This window comes from Scyliorhinus torazame, chromosome 15 (assembly GCF_047496885.1).
Source record: "Scyliorhinus torazame isolate Kashiwa2021f chromosome 15, sScyTor2.1, whole genome shotgun sequence".
NCBI classification, from domain to species: domain Eukaryota; kingdom Metazoa; phylum Chordata; class Chondrichthyes; order Carcharhiniformes; family Scyliorhinidae; genus Scyliorhinus; species Scyliorhinus torazame.
The window spans coordinates 135,047,146-135,053,658 of record NC_092721.1 but is presented as its reverse complement, the minus strand read 5'-3'; the positions used below and the strand labels follow the sequence as shown (position 1 = coordinate 135,053,658).

The 6,513-nt window shown below is 45.8% G+C and overlaps 1 non-coding gene across 1 annotated transcript; it reads right to left on the bottom strand.

Annotated features, from left to right (window-relative positions):
• Positions 1 to 5,490: 5,490 nt before the first annotated feature.
• On the bottom strand, positions 5,491 to 5,562 carry trnac-gca (transfer RNA cysteine (anticodon GCA)). Its single transcript has one exon. It is a non-coding gene; the product is annotated as a tRNA-Cys (tRNA).
• Between the last annotated feature and the right edge of the window lie 951 nt (positions 5,563 to 6,513).

Sequence of the window (6,513 nt, the reverse complement as noted above, 5' to 3'; positions counted from 1 at the left end):
TAGCCTGACTTCGGTCATTGGTAAGATTTTAGAGTCTATTATTAAAGATGAGATTGCGGAGTACTTGGAAGTGCATGGTAAAATAGGACTGAGTCAGCACGGCTTTGTCAAAGGGAGGTCGTGTCTGACAAATCTGTTAGAGTTCCTTGAGGAGGTAACAAGCAAGGTGGACAAAGGAAAATCAGTGGACGTGATTTATTTAGATTTCCAGAAGGCCTTTGACGAGGTGCCGCATAGGAGACTGTTAAATAAGTTAAAAGCCCATGGTGTTAAGGGTAAGATCCTGGCATGGATAGAGGATAGAGGATTGGCTGACTGGCAGAAGGCAAAGAGTGGGGATAAAGGGATCTTTTTCAGGATGGCAGCTGGTGACTAGTGGTGTGCCTCAGGGATCTGTGCTGGGACCACAACATTTTACAATGTACATTAATGATCTGGAAGAAGGAACTGAAGGTACTGTTGCTAAGTTTGCAGTTGATACAAAAATCTGTAGAGGGACAGGCAGTATTGAGGAAGCAAGGGGGCTGCAGAAGGACTTGGACAAGTTAGGAGAGTGGGCAATGAAGTGGCAAATGAAATACAATGTGGAAAAGTGTGAGGTTATGCACTTCAGAAGGAGGAATCTAGCATAGACTATTTTCTAAATGGGGAAATGCTTCGGAAAGCAGAAGCACAAAGGGACTTGGGAGTCCTTTTTCACGATTCTCTTAAGGTTAATGTGCAGGTTCAGTCGGCAGTTAAGAAGGCAAATGCAATGTTAGCATTCATGTCAAGAGACATGACTAGAATACAAGACCAGGGATGTACTTCTGAGGCTGGATAAGGCTCTGTTCAGACCCCATTTGGAGTATTGTGGTAGTCACCACTGTTGTATATATTAGGTGATTTGTGGTAAGGCCCTGTACTGCAGGTACTGGGGTAGTTCCCTGTCTGCTGGCTCCGCCCAGTAGGCGGAGTATAAATATGTGTGCTCCCCATACAGCAGCCATTTCGCCAGCTGCTGTAGGAGGCCACACATCTTAGTGTAATAAAGCCTCAGTTGCATTCAACTCTCGTCTTTGTGTAATTGATCGTGCATCAATTTATTACACTAAAGTTTTCAGAAGATGGACCTCCGCATCAAGCCGGATCGCCTGCAGCTGGATCCGCAATCAGGCAACGCCAAAAAGGACTTTGAACATTGGCTAGCCTATTTCGAAGCTTACATCAGGTCTGCACCAGACCCAATTCCGGAAGCTCAGAAGATTCAGATCCTCTACACGCGGCTGAGCTCCAACGTCTATCCGCTTATCCAGGACGCGCCGAATTACGACGAAGCCATGGTGCTACTGAAGGAAAACCACGCTCAGCGGACTAACACGCTTTACGCCAGACACATCCTCTCCACGCGCCGTCAACTCCCTGGTGAGCCAGTAGAAGACTTCTGGCGTGCTCTAATTCCCCTAGTCAGAGACTGTGACTGTCAGGCCGTCACGGCACGGAACACTCGAACTTGCTCATGAGAGACGCTTTTGTTACGGGGATAGGGTCAGATTACATCCGCCAACGCCTTTTAGAAGGGGCCACGCTCGACCTCGCGGCAAACAAAAAGCTTGCGCTCTCACTGACGGTCGCATCGCGCAACATCCAGGCCTACACCCCCGGCCGCGCGGCCCAGCATCCTACGCATTGTGGACTCCGCAGACGGCCGCCCCATTGGGGACACCACTCAGCCAACCCCACGCCTGTGCCGCATTACATTCATCCCCCACCATCTGGCCTGCGAAATCCTACCAACTGTCCTGGCTTGGTACAATTCACACCTCTTTAACCTGGGGTTACCCCATCTCTGGATCTGTAAAGATTTAATCACCTGCTAATGCTCGCATTCCAAGCATTGTTTGGCATCTTTGAATTTCTCTTTATATATGTTTCTGGAACATACCTCTTCATTCACCTGAGGAAGGAGCAGCGCTCCGAAAGCTAGTGACATTGAGACAAACCTGTTGGACTTTAACCTGGTGTTGTAACGCTTCGTACTGTGTATCAATACGCACAGTGCATTGTATCACAAATCTTGTATCTGACTTGACTCAGATCAGATGTGAGCATATGCACCACCTATTTTGGACCTCTAAGGTTAATTGCAGTGCCCAAAAAAGGGCCTAGGCCTCTGAATTTTGTGCACCTTAACTTTTATTAACTGGAGGATTCTTTCTAGAATCTATTTGGCTGCCATTTTTATAAAAATATTTTATTGGAGGTATATTCAAATATATACAGAACAGAAACTGGCAAACAACAACAATTAATCATGTACAATTGCCCCTATTCCCCCATACCACCCCCTCCACCCCCTCCTTTTTCAACCAGCCTACCCCCCAAACCCAAACAAAACCCAAGAAACCTCCTCTCCCCCTACTGACGTGCAACTGTCCCTTAAAAAAAAATCAATGAACAGCCTCCACCTTGTGGAGAACCCCTCCTCCGCCCCTCTTATGGCGAACTTGATTTTCTAGTAGATGGAGGAACTCTGCCCAGTCACTCATCCATACCCCACTTCTGGCAGCTCCGAGTTCCACCAGCACAGCAAGATCCACATCCGGGCAATCAGGGAGGCAAAGGCTACCACTGCAGCCTCTCTCCCCACCTGCACTCCCGGATCCTCCAACACCCCTAATATCACCATCCACGAGCTTGGTGCAGCCTCCAATCCCAAGAACTTCAACATAACGTTCGCAAACTCTTTCCAGAACCCCTCCAACTTCGGACATGCCCAAAACTTGTGGACATAGTTCGCCGGACTCCCTGCACACGCCTATCCTTCACCCCTGGAAAGAACTGTCTCATCCTAGACCCGGCATATAAGCCCCAGGCACCACCTTAAACTGTATGAGACTCCGTCTTGTACACGGCAAGGATGGGTTTATCCTCCACAAAGCCACACTCCAAACCCCAGCGTGCATCGCCCCTCCCAACTCGTCCTCCCACTTGCGCTGAACCTCCTCTGCCAAAGCGCCCTCCCTCTCACCAGCTCCCTATATATATCTGACAACTTTACCTCGCCAACTCATCCTCGGACAGAAGCTTGTCATGTAGTGCTGGAGACAGCAGCCATGGGAATGAACCCACCTCCTTCCTCAAGAAGTCCCTCACGCGCAGATACCGGAACCCATTCCCCTTTCGTAACAAATACATCTCCTCAAGCTCCTCCAATTCCATAAACTTACCCCTCACAACAGGTCCTGAAAGTACTCTAACCCCAACCACCCCCACCCTCAAAACCTCGCATCCACCCCCAACGGAACAAACCTGTGGTTTCCACAAATCACTTCCCACAGGGACAGGCCTTCCATCCTACAGTGCTGCCAATATTGATTCCACACTTTCAATGCCGATACCACTACCACTACTCGTGGAGTACCTGGCTGGCAAGAATGGAAGAGGCATCAGTAATAGCCCCTTCAGACTGGTCCCTTTACACAAATCCTCCTCCATCCGTCCGTACACCGACCTTTCCTCCACCACTCATTTCCGTACCATAGCTATATTTGCCGCCCAATTGGTAATTCTGCAGATTCGACAGTACCAGCCCATTCCACCTGCCTATCCCTCTCTAGGTATAGCCTCCTAAGCCATGAAATCTTACACCACTAAAAAAAGACTTGGGGACGAAAATCGGGAGATTCTGAAACACGAACATTAGCTTCGGGAGCACAGTCATCTTTACAGTCTGGCCCCTTCCAGCCAATGACAAAGGCAACGCATCCCACCTCCTAAAGTCCTACTTCATTCCCTCCACCAGCTTTGCCAGATTCACCTTCTGCAGCTGGGTCCAGCTCTGTGCCATGTGTATCCCCAGATACCGAAAGCTCACCCTACCAACCAAAACGGCAACCTCCTTAAACTCCCCCCTGACCCCAGGTGTTGATTGGGAATATCTCACGTTTCCACCATTTGGCTGTCAAGTTTGCAATGTTAGGGCAGCACGGTGGCAGTGGTTAGCAATGCTGCCTCACGCCGCTGAGATCCCAGGTTTGAGCCCGGCTCTGGGTCACTGTCCATCTGGAATTTGCACATTCTCCCCGTGTTTGTGTGGGTTTCGCCCCCACAACCCAAAGATATGCAAGGTAGGTGGATTGGCCATGCTAAATGGCCCCTTAATTGAAAAAAATGAATTAGGTACTCTAAATGTATTTTTAAAAATATTTGCAATGTCGGTGACTATAGAGAATTTTAGAAAGCATAGACACAAACCATTAGCCCAGCAGGTTGATTTTGCTTTCTATACTCCACACTAGCATCCTGGCACCTTATACATCGCATCGTACTACATATTCTTCTCTTCTTTTCTACCTCATGATAATTCAATTCTTTGTGTGACAAAATGATGCATCGTCCTGCAAGAATCTTGCTTTTTTCATACTTTTCCTACTTAAAGATGTGATTGGAGCATGTGTAAAAATATAATGGGTGAATCTTCTTCATGTGTCTCGGATAAATTATTCCCAGATCATGTATGGAATCTAACTGCTGCTATATGAAGCTGTATTGCTACAGGTTTTATGGTTGGTTGCAATTTTAAACACCATTACAATTGCTTACTTTCAGAAGCAATCAGAAATTGTGGGCAAAGCACTCATGATTCTCCAGAAACTCAAGCACTGTTTGAAAGGTCCTGACTCAGAAATGTTTACCCAAATTCTTAACTCTTAAAGGCTATTGAGGCAGAGTCCATCGCATTCCTTCCAGTTTTTCCTTTCATCTAAATTCTTCACAAGGTGATGAAGTGACTGGGCCACCTGCAACACAACCCATACCAGACTCAGATCCAGCACAGCGTGTAGATAATGGTAAGGAATGAGTATCAGTGCAGGGGAGGAAGTGGTAGCAGATGTCAGATATGATTCTCCTTCATACCCCACCCCCTTACTTGCTCACAGCCTATCACATTTCTAACGTTTTCCAGTTCTGATGTAAGACCCCAGACCTGAAACATTAACTCCATTTCTCCCTGCAGACGATTTCCAGCATTTACTGTTTTTAATTTCAGATTTCCAGCATCAACACTGTTTTGCTTTTATTGCAAAAAACCAATTTGCCTTACCAGTATTTGTGTTTTTTTTGGTCCGCCTATCAGTATTCCGCTGTTGCGAGGGGAAATAATCACTTTAGAAACGCATATCTATATATAAACACAACAAAATGACTATCAGAATTTACTTTGTATATTTTGAAGTTTTCTGTACAAATGAAAACATATTCATGTACTTAAGATCTAAAAGAGTCAAAGAATGATTGCAGCACCACTGGAGGCCATTCAACTCGTCTTCTCCGTGTTGACTGCAAGCGTAACTCAACTACTCCCAATCCATTGTTTTTCCTGTAGCCGTGCAATTATCTGCTCTTACTGCTTCCTTTATGGAAGCCTCGATGTAACCTAATTTAATATTATATTCTCTAATCGGTTTAGTTACTAAATAATATTTGAACAAAAACATTTTCAAAATGAGGGGGCACCCGGATTTGAACCGGGGACCTCTTGATCTGCAGTCAAATGCTCTACCACTGAGCTATACCCCCACTGCCGGTCTTCCTCGTATTGATCCATTTATTTCAAAAAGGAATGAGCGCTCTGTTCCAAGAAGGATTGTGTAATTGGATACTTCAAGCTGCCCGATACAATTATCACACTGGTGATTTTATTACTGTAGGTTCTACAAGTCCATTGTGACGCACTCAGCGCGAATATTGACACACTGAGAGTGGAATGCTGCCGCCTAAAGGTTCCATTCCAGCAATCTGATACATTTTTACAGGCCACTCAATTCTTTGCTCTGCCTACGTGTCACTTTGGAGCATTCTGCCCGAGTCGGAAGGATTTTATTTAAATGTTCCCTAGTATTATCTTGTATGCAGGGTTGTTTAACATTACAACATGCAAAGGTAATTTGCGTTTCTAGAATTGATCTGAATTTGTTGGTGGAGTTACTAGGCTGTGAATAGCTATAAGCCATGTTACTGCATTGGCCATTATTGCGAAGTATCTTCGAGAACAACCACTATTTTGGTCACATTTTTTCTAGATCTTGCTGAACTTTGGTGTGAATGGTGACAATACGGAAAAGAAACCGTGAATATTAGAAATGTTAAACAGACAAAATGTAAAGCAAGTGGACCAAAAGAGAATGTGAAATAGAAGATATTGGAAATGCTCAGCATCTGTGGAGAGAAACAGAGTTAATGTTTCGGGCCCATAACTCAGTATTGTGTTTTTGTAAATTAGGTGAAGGTTTGAGGAGATATAAGGGTCATGACTGATGCAGTAATTTAAAGTTTTGATCAAGTTTCGGGGGTGGGGGAAAGTTATACAGTATTCCCACAGCAGCTCCTGATTCCAGCAATTTCCCCAGGGGACAGTCCCCCCTCAGCATTCTCAGATACTTCCTCCTACCTCCCCCTGGACCATGGCCAGACCACTGAACATCAAGCCATTATCTCCAACACCGTTAGCAACCTCATTTCCTCCAGATG